The sequence below is a fragment of the Pleurodeles waltl genome, chromosome 4_2 (genome assembly GCF_031143425.1).
Source record: "Pleurodeles waltl isolate 20211129_DDA chromosome 4_2, aPleWal1.hap1.20221129, whole genome shotgun sequence".
In the NCBI taxonomy this organism is placed as follows: domain Eukaryota; kingdom Metazoa; phylum Chordata; class Amphibia; order Caudata; family Salamandridae; genus Pleurodeles; species Pleurodeles waltl.
In genome coordinates, this window is record NC_090443.1 from 729631792 (window position 1) to 729644506 (window position 12715).

Consider the following 12715-nt stretch of genomic DNA (forward strand, 5'->3'; position numbering starts at 1 on the left):
GAGACCCCTTCTTACTTCTCTTGGTAGCCAAACCTCCTTTCTTGGTAGCCAAATCTCCTTTTCTGGCTATTTTGGGTCTCTCCTCTGGGGTATTCCTCAGATAACGAATGCAAGAACTCACCAGAGTTCCTTTGCACTTCCCTCTTCGACTTCTGCCAAAGATTGACCACTGACTGCTCCAGGACGCCTGCAAAACTGCAACAAAGTAGCAAGACGACTACCAGCAACATTGTAGCGCCTCATCCTGCTTTCTCGACTGTTTTCTGGTGGTGCATGCTCCGAGGGATGTCTGCTTTCGCCCTGCACTGGAAGCCAAAAAGAAATCTCCTGTGGGTCGACGGAATCTCCCCCTGCTAACGCAGGCACCAAAAGACTGCATCACCGGTCCTCTGGGTCCCCTCTCATCCTGACGAGCGTGGTCCCTGGAACACAGGTGCTGGGTCCAAGTGTCTCCCACAGTCCAGTGGCCCTTCTGTCCAAATTTGGTGGAGGTAAGTCCTTGCCTCCCCACGCCAGACAGCAAACCTGTGTACTGCGTGATTTGCAGCTGCTCCAGCTTCTGTGCACTTTTCCAAGGATTCCTTTGCACACAGCCTAGCCTGCGTCCCCAGCACTCCGTCCTGCAGTGCTCAACCCAGTGAGTTGGACTCCGATGTCGTGGGACCCTCCTTTTGTGACTCTGAGTTCACAGAACTTCCAAGTTCCTGCTCCGGTACTTCTGCGGCTCTCTGAGTTGCTGAGTGCCTCCCCCTGTCTCCTCCTCCAAGGGGCGACATCCTGGTCCTTCCTGGTCCCCAGTAGCACCCAAAAACCTCTACTGCGACCCCTGCAGCTAGCAAGGCTTGTTTGCAGAATTCCTGCGTGGAAACACTTCTGCAACATCCAGCACGCTGTGGGACATCTTCCATCCAAAGGAGAAGTTCCTAACCCTTTTCGTTGTTGTAGAAACTTCGGCTTTTCCACCCGGAGGCAGCCCTTTTGCACCTTCATCCGGGGTTTCCTGGGCACCAGCCCCCCCTGGACACTATTGCGACTCTTGGACTTGGTCCCCTTGCTTTGCAGGTCCTCACATCCAGGAATCCATCTTCAGTGTTTTGCTGGTGCTTGTGGTTCTTGCAGAATCCCCCTATAACGACTATTGTGTCTTTCTGGGGTAGTAGGGTACCTTTACTCCTACTTTTCAGGGTCTTGAGGTGGGGTATTTCGGACACCCTTACTGTTTTCTTACAGTCCCAGCAACCCTCTACAAGCTCCCATAGGTCTGGGGTCCATTCGTGGTGCGCATTCCACTTTTGGAGTATATGGTTTGTGTTGCCCCTAGACCTCTGTTCACCTATTGCATCCTATTGTGATTCTACATTGTTTACACTACTTTTGGTACTGTTACTTACCTGTTTTGGGTTTGTGTACATATAATTTTCCTAAGTGAGGGTATGTTCTGAGATACTTTTGGCATATTGTCACTAAAATAAAGTACCTTTATTTTTAGTAACTCTGAGTATTGTGCTTTCTTATGATATTGTGCTATATAAGTGGTATAGTAGGAGCTTTGCATGTCTCCTAGTTCAGCCTAAGCTGCTTTGCCGTAGCGACCTTCTATTAGCCTAAGCTGCTAGAAACACCTCTATTCTACTAATAAGGCACAGGGTGTAAGTACCACAAGGTACCCACTATAGGCCAGGCCAGCCTCCTAAAGCCATGTAATCCGCTCTGTCGAGTAGTTGCAGGATGTCCTGCAATGTGACCGTGCGGAAACTTTGCTTTTTCAGGTACCTGTTTAGCTCCCTTATATCCAGGATCGGCCTCCGTAGGCAAGACTTTTTTTGGATCAGGAAGGAGCAGGAGTAAAAACCTTTCTCCCATTGAGCAAATGGCACAATCTCTTTTGCATCCTTTTTAACATACTCTCCACTTCTAAGTTGAGCAAATGCAGGTGTTTTTGTTGCACCCTGACAAGGTGGTGTGAGTGGAAGCATTTGTATAAAGTCTAGGAGGTGGCCAAATTGTAATATATCTAGTACCAATTGGTCTCTGGTTGCGATCTCGAGAGCACAGTCAATTATCTTGGCAGAAGAATGTTGTCCTTCCAATAATACCTTTTTTGCTTCACTCAATGGTTTGCAGTAGTTCTTCCAAATACTGCACAATGTCCAACCATAGCTGCCTGGCATACCTTCCAAGGAGGGCTAGAGAGTTTCCAGCTCGCACTACAATGGCAGACATTGAAGAAAAATGCTTGGCAATGTTATTGAGTCGTCTTCCTTCCTTATCTGGGGGTGCAGTTAAAGATGCAGAAGGGTTTCTGGAGCAGCGTTGCGCTGCTTGTGAAAAAACAGAGTCTGCCTTTGGAAGGCTTGTAAGACATGCCGGAGCATCGTCTTATATTTCTTGTCTAGCTTTGATAAGTCTGCCGGCACTGTTGCAGGGCTGCGCATAATCTTCAGTCCTTGGTTCCAAACGTGATCAATGATTGGGATAGCCCTGACTGTTTTTCTATAGGGTTCTTTAGAATCATACAGAAAACAATCCTGCTGCGCTGATGGCATTGGCACATCAAAACGTGTAGCAGCCCTTTCCAACAAACTGTGAGAACCCCCAATATCCTCAGGGGGGACCCTACTGCAGGCTGAACGGGAGACGCAGGTGTTGGTATGATATATTCATCCCATTCATCTTGTTGGGTGCTAATCTCACCCTCTTCCCCTTCTTAATCCGAAGAAGTTGTGACTTGTGAAGGCATCATCTGAGGGGAACTCTGTGGATGATGTGGAGGACAGACCTGAGGCTGTTGAGGTTGCTGTGGTGTTGCTGGTGTCACGGCAGGTTGTTGCTGCTGTAAGATGTGGCTACCAGTGGGAAGCGTTCTCTATAGTCTGTTAGCATAGCCTGTGGGTCTGATACCAACCCCGAAGGAAGACATACCAGTTCCTGTTGTGGCTGAGATGGTTGGTGATAATACTGCTGTTGTAATAGGAGTTGTCGTCTGAATATTCCTGACATTTGACATGCAACTGGGAAGGGCTTCTAGCTATTCCATATAAACCATCCTCATCTGAATCACCCTCATCCAACAAGTGGGACGGTAGAATGCGTGAGACTTTACTACGAGATGTGATAGATGGTGTTAAGCTATGTTTTTATGTCTTTTAAGCAGTGTCTGCATAGTCAACAAGAAAAGAGGCAGTGTTGGTCTCTGTCTCTTTGCCAGTATTTCATTGATCGTTGACGATAGGTTAAACGTCACAGTTGACAGTGGTACATCGTCAATATGATCATCGACGGGTGTGTCGTCGATAGGTGCGTCATTGATGGCAGTAATGTTGTCAATGGTATAGTCGACGGAGTGTCTGTTGGCGGCAGCGTCGACGATGGGATGATCATCGACGAGGTGCGTGCCATCAGCGGAGACTGCAACAGCAACGTAATGGGGCGCACCGTTGACGAAGATGACAAGACGGTTGACGAGGACTCTGTGGATGCTGCTGTTGACACCGAAATGGTGAGGACGGTAGAAGTTGTCGTCGATGCCTCTGCTGTCGTCTGCATTATCATTGACAACAACATCGTTGTCGGTGCAGATGACAATTTCTTGAACTTGTGCTTGATCTTCAGAGACAGCATTGGGGGCTGATATTTGTTCTTGGGTTTTGATAAGGAATCTGTCTTAGTTTTTCCCAACGTGGCAGAATGTTTCTTAGAAGGGCTGTGAGACTTAGAAGAGCCCTCAAATGATTTCTTAAGTGCTTTTTTTGGAGGTTCATTGGTGTTATCCTCATAATGTCTCTTCACAGGAGTTTTACTGACTGACACAGAAGAGGAGGCACTATTGTTGTCAGAAACAGGGTTGCTTCTAGTCTTTAACTTCTGTAGTCAATGGGAGAAGACAGCCCTCTCTATCTTTTAGTTTATGTAGAACATTTTCGACATAACTTGCAGTCTCTGGTCTTACGGTTCGGGTAGAGACAGTATATGCAGTCGTCATGAGGGTGATCAATACGAAGCCTCTTCTTCATACAGGTAGCACAAGGTCTGAATAGCCCCTTTTTAGGTGTTCCTGACATACTGGTCAGATTGAAGCACCTACGTGAATAAAAGTTGAAGTTTTGTGAAGAAAAAGAGTAGTTGAGAGCCAAAACACCTCAGAACAGGATTTCTAAGAAACAAACAAGCAGAGCAGAGCTGAGAGGAGACTTCTTAGCACGACGTGCAGTGGAAAATCATCTGAGGGAATGCAGCTCCTCACAGGAGTTTTCTAGAGGGTGGTGTAAGCTGATTTGTGGATTCTGGAGTTTGGTCAGTTTTTACAAAATTACTGTGTTATGTTACTCATTTAAAGGCCTAATGCCTGTAATGTATATATACACATTAAAGCATTGCTTTTGTATAGCACCAGAGACTTCCATCTCCACAACAGGGAAGGGTTCAAGCATCTGAATCTATCAAAGTTCCAATACTGGAGTAAGTACCTTGGGTACCCACCACACCAAGTCAGCTTCCTACAGCTGGGGATTACTTTTAGGAACTAAATACTTCTAGCTACTAACCCCTAACTATAGCAACTTTAAAGTTAAAAGAAAATGCTAAAGGGGATTTAACCAAAGCACTAGCAGGACTTTTAAAACTATAGAAAAAATAGTCAATTCAAACATCAATTGATTCTAAAGGCAATTTTTGCATTTTAGTTGTGTGATCAGGTACTGACTGAGTAGTCCAGCAAATGCAAAGTCGTAGACCACACCACTGATCCATCAATATAGGGAGCTGGCCTTGTATATTACATATCAAAATGAGATATTGACCCTCATTATGACCCTGGCGGTGAGTGATAAATTGGTGGTAATACCGCCAACAGGCTGGCAGTAATTACTGTCAAATTATGACCATGGCGGAGAAAACTCCTATAGACAGCCAATGTTCCACACCATTCGCCAGGGCGTTAACAACACTGACCACGGCGGTAGCTAACAACACCTAGGCGGAAAACAAAGTACTGCCCACCATATTTTGATCCTGCAATCAGCCACGATTTCCGGGGCGGTACCAACGCCATCAAAAGCCTGGGGGAAACACAGCACAGAAGAGCAAAGACTCACCATTGCAGACACAGGGAAGAACAATGCCGCCATGGAACCGGAACTGCAAGTCTTCCCGATGCTCATCTACGTCATGCTCCACCTGAAACACCAACGCCAATGAAGACGACGACGGTGAGTACAGCAGCCTAACACACAAGGGAGGGAGGGAGGAAAACAAGAGTGACACACACACGCACAACACACACCAGACACACACACACACCATACACACACCCAGCTGCAGACGAAATGTATTGATATAAACAGCTACCAAATCAACCAATTGGACGAAAAAAGATATGTACAAATATACACAAAGCCCAGTCCAATGTACTAAGGGCCCATATGGCCACAGGGCACAGTCCAAGGCCCAACTCGAATCCTAACTTAATCCGGACACAACTCTGCATGGACATCAGTTTGCAATTGGGTAGGCACCTCAGGGGGATGGGGGGTTGGGGGCACCTCAGCCGAATACGGGAACAAGCCCACTGGTTTTGGAATGGGCTCCATGCCCATTTCTCTGTCCTGGGGAGTGCAAGGCCACAGTCTCAAAAGTAGGTGCCTTTCCCACTGGTTCTGGAGGGGGCTCCATGAGCATTTCTCTCTGCTGTGCAGTGCAAGGCCACAGTCTCAGGAGTGGGTGACTTTTCCACTGGTTCTGGAGGGGGCTCCATGCCCATTTCTCTCTGATGGGGAGTGCAAGGCCACGGTCTCAGGAGTGGGTGACTTTCCCACTGGTTCTGGAGGGGGCTCCATGCCCATTTCTCTCTGACAGGGAGTGCAAGGCCACAGTCTCTGGAGTGGGTGACTTTCCTACTGGTTCTAAAGGGGGCTCCATGTCCATTTCTCTCTCCTGGGGAGTGTAAGGCCACAGTCTCTGGGGTGGGTGACATGGAGGGGGCTCCATGGCCATTTCTCTCTTCTGGGGAGTGCACGGCCACAGTCTCAAGAGTAGGTGACTTTCCCACTGGTTCTGGAGGGGGCTCCATGAGCATTTCTCTCTGCTGGGCAGTGCAAGGCCACAGTCTCAGGAGTGGGTGACTTTTCCACTGGTTCTGGAGGGGGCTCCATGCCCATTTCTCTCTGATGGGGAGTGCAAGGCCACAGTTTCAGGAGTGGGTGACTTTCCCACTGGTTCTGGAGGGGGCTCCATGCCCATTTCTCTCTGACAGGGAGTGCAAGGCCACAGTCTCTGGAGTGGGTGACTTTCCTACTGGTTCTAAAGGGGGCTCCATGTCCATTTCTCTCTACTGGGGAGTGTAAGGCCACAGTCTCTGGGGTGGGTGACTTGGAGGGGGCTCCATGGCCATTTCTCTCTGCTGGGGAGTGCACGGCCACAGTCTCTGGAGTGGGTGACTTTCCCACTGGTTCTGGAGGGGGCTCCATGCCCATTTCTCTCTGCTGCGGAGTGCAAGACCACAGTCTCTCAAGTGTGGAACGTGCCCATTGCTCCTGGAGAGAGCCCCTTGGACAGCAGTCCCTGGAGGGTGGCCTACATGGCTTCCGCTGGTGGTGATGGCTGCACTGTGTCATCTGGAGGTCAGGGCTGCACAATGTCAGCAGGTGAAGGTGCCTCCTGGGAAGCCTCTGCTGGTGGTGAGGGCTGCACTGTGTTGGCAGGTGGAGGTGCCTCCTGGGCAGCCTCTGCTGGAGGTGAGGGATGCACTTCCTCAGCTGGCTGTGAGTGCCCCGTTACCACTGGTGTGGCAGTGGTTGTGTCACCCTGAAAGCCTTTGCTGGAGGTGAGGGCTGAACTGTGTTGGCAGGTGGAGGTGCCTCCTGGGCAGCCTCTGCTGGAGGTGAGGGATGCACTTCCTCAGCGGGCGGTAGGGGCCCTGTGACCACTGGTGGTGGTGTCACTCTGACAGCCTCCGCTGGAGTCGAGGCCTTCTCCCCTTCATGGTAGGATGCGTTGGGTCCTTCCCCTTCCTGGCAGGGGTTGAGGGCTTCTTCCCCTTCATGGCAGGATGTGCAGGCTCCTTAGCCTTCCTGGCAGGGGTCGAGGGCTTCTTCCCCTTGATGGCAGAAGGTGCTGGCTCCTTCCCCTTCATGGCAGGGGGTGTAGGACCCTTAACCTTCCTGGCTATTGGAGTGGGATCCTTCACTTGCCACCGCGACTAGGTGGTGCCACCAGTGTCTGCGTGGACAGTTTGGCTAAGGTGCTGGGCTGAGTCGTTGGGCCCTGCTCTTACTGGCAAGACAGGAGGGGGACGGGGAGGGAAGAGGTCAAGATGGGCAAGGAAAAGCTTCTGGGGGGGGCGGGATGAGGGAGGAGGGATGAGATTGGAGGTTGAGAGAGTGGTTGTTGGATGTATATGTCTGCTGGACTTGGGTGCAGGTGCATGGGCAGTGTGCTGATGTGAGGTGGATGGCTGTTGGGTGTGTGAGTGTTTGCGTCTGTGTCCTTTGGGGGGGGCAGACAGGGTGGGAGAGGACACAGGGGACACATGCATGGATGTTGTGGAGGTGTCTGCTAGTGAGGTGTGTGTGTGCTGCTTGGAGTGGTGATGCTGGTGGTGGATGTTGATGCAGTGCATGCAGGTGTGAGTGTGGACGAGACTGTGAGGGAGGTGGAGGAGGGGGAGACAGTGGAGGCAGTGGATGTGGTTGTGTCTGCAACTGTCTGGTATTTGCATGAGTGCTTGTGGGATGAAGTGTGGTGCCTGTGTTTGACTGTGCCACTCTTGTGTCTTGTCTTGTGTGCATGCTCGTCTGTTGTGTGCATGGGGTAGGTTGGGGTTGAGGAGACTGGGACTGGGAAGTGATAGTTGGAGGGGGGATGGTAGGAACAGGGACAATGGCCACCATGAGAGAGGAGGCCGGAGCCGGAATCGATCTCTGTTGGGCCGCCAATTCACCGTGAATGCCCTCCAGAAATGCATTGTATTGCTGCATCTGGGATGCCTGCCCCTGAATGGAATTCACTATGGTTGACTGCCCTACAGAGATGGATCTCAGGAGGTCAATAGCCTCCTCACTCAGGGCAGCAGGGCTGACTGGGGCAGGGCCTGAGGTGCCTGGGGTAAAGGAGATGCCCATCCTCCTGGGTGAGCGGGCTTGGGCAACTCGCTGAGGGGCTACTGGGAGGGTGGTGCTGGTACGGGGGTGGCGGCTGTACCCGCAGCTGGAGTGGTCACAGAGGTGTCTGCCACCACCAGGGAGCTTCCATCGGAGGAGGCATCTGAGTCTGTGTTGAAGCCTCCTGTCTCCGCCATGGTGCTCCCCTTGCCCTCCAACCCACTGGTTCCCTCGGCGTCAGTGAACACTGCCTCCAGGGTCCTGTGGGATGCAGCTCCCTCTGTCACTGGTGCCCCTGTTCCTCTGCCAGATGAAGCTAATGCACACATAGACAGGATGACAGAAGAAAAAAGGAGGGAGAGAGAGAAAGGAAACACTGGGCCAATTACTGCACCAACACCACAGTTGGCATACACAGCACCATCACACACACACACGGATCAGGCTTGAGCACTATGCATTGCACTGCAAGTGATTTGGCTAGATGCCATGGCAAGATGAGGGCCACACACCGCCAAATGCACCCCTCATGGTACCCACAAAGCCCTGACTGACATGAAATGCTAACAAGCTAGGTTACCTGCATTTGCCATACACCCATTACTCTTGAGCTGGAGCACGCTGCAATGTCTGGCCTGGCCTTAGGGGCACCCACTAAGTCACACCCACCACCCGGATTCCATGCCACCTGCCAATTATTGCAGTAATGCCTACTGTACTCACCCCCTTGAGGCTGCTGTGATGCCCTCAAGCGCCCATCCAGCTCTGGGTAGGCCACTGCCAGTATGCGGGCCATCAGCACGGTCAGGTTCAGACAGGCACCCCTTCCTCGTTGGAAGGCCATCCCCAGCTGGGCCTCCGCGGTCTTCTGTGCCTATCATTCCAGGTCCTCCCACCGTTACCGACAGTGGGTGCTCTGCCTGCCATAGACCCCCAGGGTCTGCACATCCTTGGCAATGGCACACCATAATCCCTTTTTTTTATGGCACTGACCTGCAGAGTTAATACAGACAGGAGGGCACGATTACACATACAATCCAGCATGTCACACATATGGCCACCCAAATTTGTTTCCGTCACCACTGGCACACACATCAGCCGGCGAACAACATGTACACCACAAGACATTCCCACCCGATGACATGATGCTTGTACAAACACCTCTGTGCATCCTTCCCACATGCATCGTACTCACCTTTTGGTCTGGATGCCCATACAGCAGTCCGTACTGTGGTAGGACCCCATCCACCAAACGCTCCAGCTCCTCCGAAGGGAAGGCAGGGGCCCTTTCACCTGTCACACGGGCCATGGTAGGTTTCAGACACAGGTCACAGCAGCACACGCAGTGTAGGTGTGCAACTGTTGAAGATCAGGAAACAAATGAGGAATCATATAGAAAATGGCTGTCACATCCGCGGTGGTGTACACCATCACCGCCGGCGCAGATCACCATTGGCCACTGTACTCCATAGAGCCCCATATTATCGAATGAGGAATTGCACGGTGGTGCAAGACCGTCTTCCGCCACGACGCCCAACGTTGGCGTAGTTACCTCACTTCCACCTGTTCCTACATACAGGACGGGCGGTCGCCATTTCATGGTGGCGGACAACGGTCATATAAACCTTAACTGCATCACAGCCTAGATTAGCACATACCTCGCCATTCCCACTGTCCCATTACATAAATGCACAATGTACACTGAGGTTGGGGTTCCATTGTTCAACAGCCTACTCACTCTTGTGTCCCTTAGATACCTACTGCTGCGGATAAATAAGAGGAGGAGACATACCGCCATGTAAAGGCCCCTTGTGGACTTGGCTACACTGGAGGACAGGCACATTATACTAACCTATAGACTGGACAGAGCCACAATCACAGAGCTGTGTGCCCAATTGGAGCCTGACCTGATATTTGCTATCCGTCATCTGACTGGGATCCCCCTTCTTGTGCAAGTACTATCAGTGCTCCATTTCCTGGCAACTGGTTCTTTCCAAGTGACAGTGGGCTTGGCAGCAGAAATGTCACAGCCAATGTTCTCAATAGCGCTGGCAAGAGTTTTGTCTGCCCTGGTGAAACACATGTGCAGCTACATAGCTTTCCCCCAGGTGGAAGATATGGCCACTGTGAAGGCTAGATTCTATGCAATGGGACATATCCCCAATATTGTTGAGGCCATTGACGAGACACATATTGCATTAGTCCCCACCACCGCCAGAATGAACAGGTGTTCCGGAATCGGAAGAGTTTCCACTCACTGAATGTGCAAATGGTGTGCCTGGCGGACCAGTACATTTCCCACGCAATGCTAAGTATTCTGGGTTGGTGCATGACGCCTTTGTTTTGAGGAATAGCAGCATCCCAAATGTGATGGCCCAACTACAGAGGCATAGGGTGTGGCTAATAGGTGAGCCAAGGTCCCCACCCACTGTATGTTAGTGTATGCCTTCAGGTGTCATCCCCAAATCATTGTGTGAGGCTAAATGTTGTCCCTCAATACCTGCAGGTGACTCTGGCTACCCGAACCTATCATGGCTGCTGACCCGTGAGGAATGGCAGGACAGGGGCTGAGGAACGTTATAATGAGGCACATGGGCGAACCAGAAGGATCATCGAGAGGACCTTTTGCCTCCTGAAGGCCAGGTTCAGGTGCCTCCATCTGACACCCAGGAAGGTCTGCCAGATAGTAGTGGCATGCTGCATGTTGCACAACCTGGCCCGAATACAGCATGTACCTTTTCTGCAGGAGGAGGAGACTGGAGATGTCTCTGTGGCAGCAGTAGACCCAGAGGACAGTGAGGATGAGGAGGCAGAGGATGAGGATGAGGACAACAGAACATCAGTTATACGTTAATACTTCCAATGACACACAGGTGAGACAGTGCAACTGACCATTCCTTTGACTATTGATGTTTTCTGTGTGGCTGTAGCATGATGGCATTAACTTTCATTGCGTCTCAACTTACTGTCACCTATGGCTTGCCATTATACAGATGTTGGTGAGATCACAACTGTGTACTAATGTGATGAGTACAGACAGCTACAGGTCATTATTTCTATGGTCTCACAGTGTTCAGATCATTTGCACTAGATGTGACTGTGTCTATGAATGCACATTTTCAACACATACAATACTAGTAGTCAAGTTGTGTTCAAGGGTGTTTATTGTAGTGCTATGAAATTGAGGGAAAAGTGCAATGGAATGGGGTGATGATGGAGGAAAGTCAAGGGTATTGTTCCAGTCGGTTTGTAGCACAGGTCCAGTGTCCAAGGGGCCATAGGAAGGGGAGGAAAGGCAGTTAAAAGTGGACAAGGTGACAATGTGGGACCCAAGGGGGACAATCAGTAGAGTCTCATTTCCTGGAGGTGGTCTTGGCAAGTGTCTCTGGCTTCTGTCTGGGTCGCAGGGAACGTTTGCGGGGTGGTTCACCTTTTGCAGTGGGAGGGGTGCTGGTGGCCGGTGGGTCCTGTGGCGGGGCCTCCTGCCCACTAGGTGCAGCAGAAGTGGAGGGCTGGTCAATGGACTGGCTAGTGGTAGGGGCCCGCTGGTGTGCTGTTGCTTCCCTCATGATGTTGGCCATGTCTGCCAGCACCCCTGCTATGGAGCTCAAGGTGGTGTTGATGGCCTGCAAGTCCTCCCTGATCCCCTGATACTGTTCCTCCTGCAGCCGCCTGTTCTCCTGCATGTTGTCAAGGAGCTGGCCCACCATGTCCTGGGAATGTTGATAGGCTGCCAGGATCTCGGTGAGTGCCTCCTGGAGAGTCGGTTCCCTGAGCCTTGTCCTCCCCCTGGCGCACAACGATCTTCCATGTGTCCCTGTTGGCCTGTGCCTCTGCCCCCGAACGGTGTGCCCACTGCCACTGACCCCAGGTCCCTGATTGTCTTGGGGGCGAGGTTTGACCTGGGGTCCCTGTACAGGTGGGCACACTGCTGATTGAAATGTCCTGGGGTCAGAGGTGTGGGTACGCTGGGTGGGTGCTGTGGTGTTGCATACTGATGGGGGAGGCTCTGTGGTGGACTGTGAGTGTGCTTGGGTGACCGACTGTCCAGTGGTCCCTGATGGGCCAGGTTGTTGGTCCAGATCCTGAAGTCCAGAGTTACTGTCAACACTGGGGGCATCTTCTGTTGGGGGACTGGATAGTCGTGGCACCTCCTCTCCGCTGACATTGGCTGGGGCACCTGTGGGGATGTTAGTGATGTATTATGCTTCACGTCTGTGACATATTGTACATCCCTGGCTTCCCCTCTATCATTGCTTTTGCCCTGCCACCTTTGTTTGTGTATGGTGATGTATTGTGTGATTGTTAGTTTCCCTATGCTGTGCATGCTTTAGTGATTGATGTCCATGCAGGGCTGGGAGTGCCGTCCATGCATTGGTATGGCATGCAGGGCTAAGCATTGGGGATAGTCAGATGTGTAGGTGCAGTGTGTGGGATGGAGTGGAGTGATGGGAGTGAGGGTGAGGGTGTGAGATAACATGCAGGTATGGGGGTGATAAGTAGTACATTTTGACTCACCAGTGTCCAGTCCTCCAGAAACTCCAGCAAGTCCCTCAGGATGCAGTAATGCCAAGACTTGCTCCTCCATGCTGTGAGCTGCGGGGGAGGAGGACGGGGTC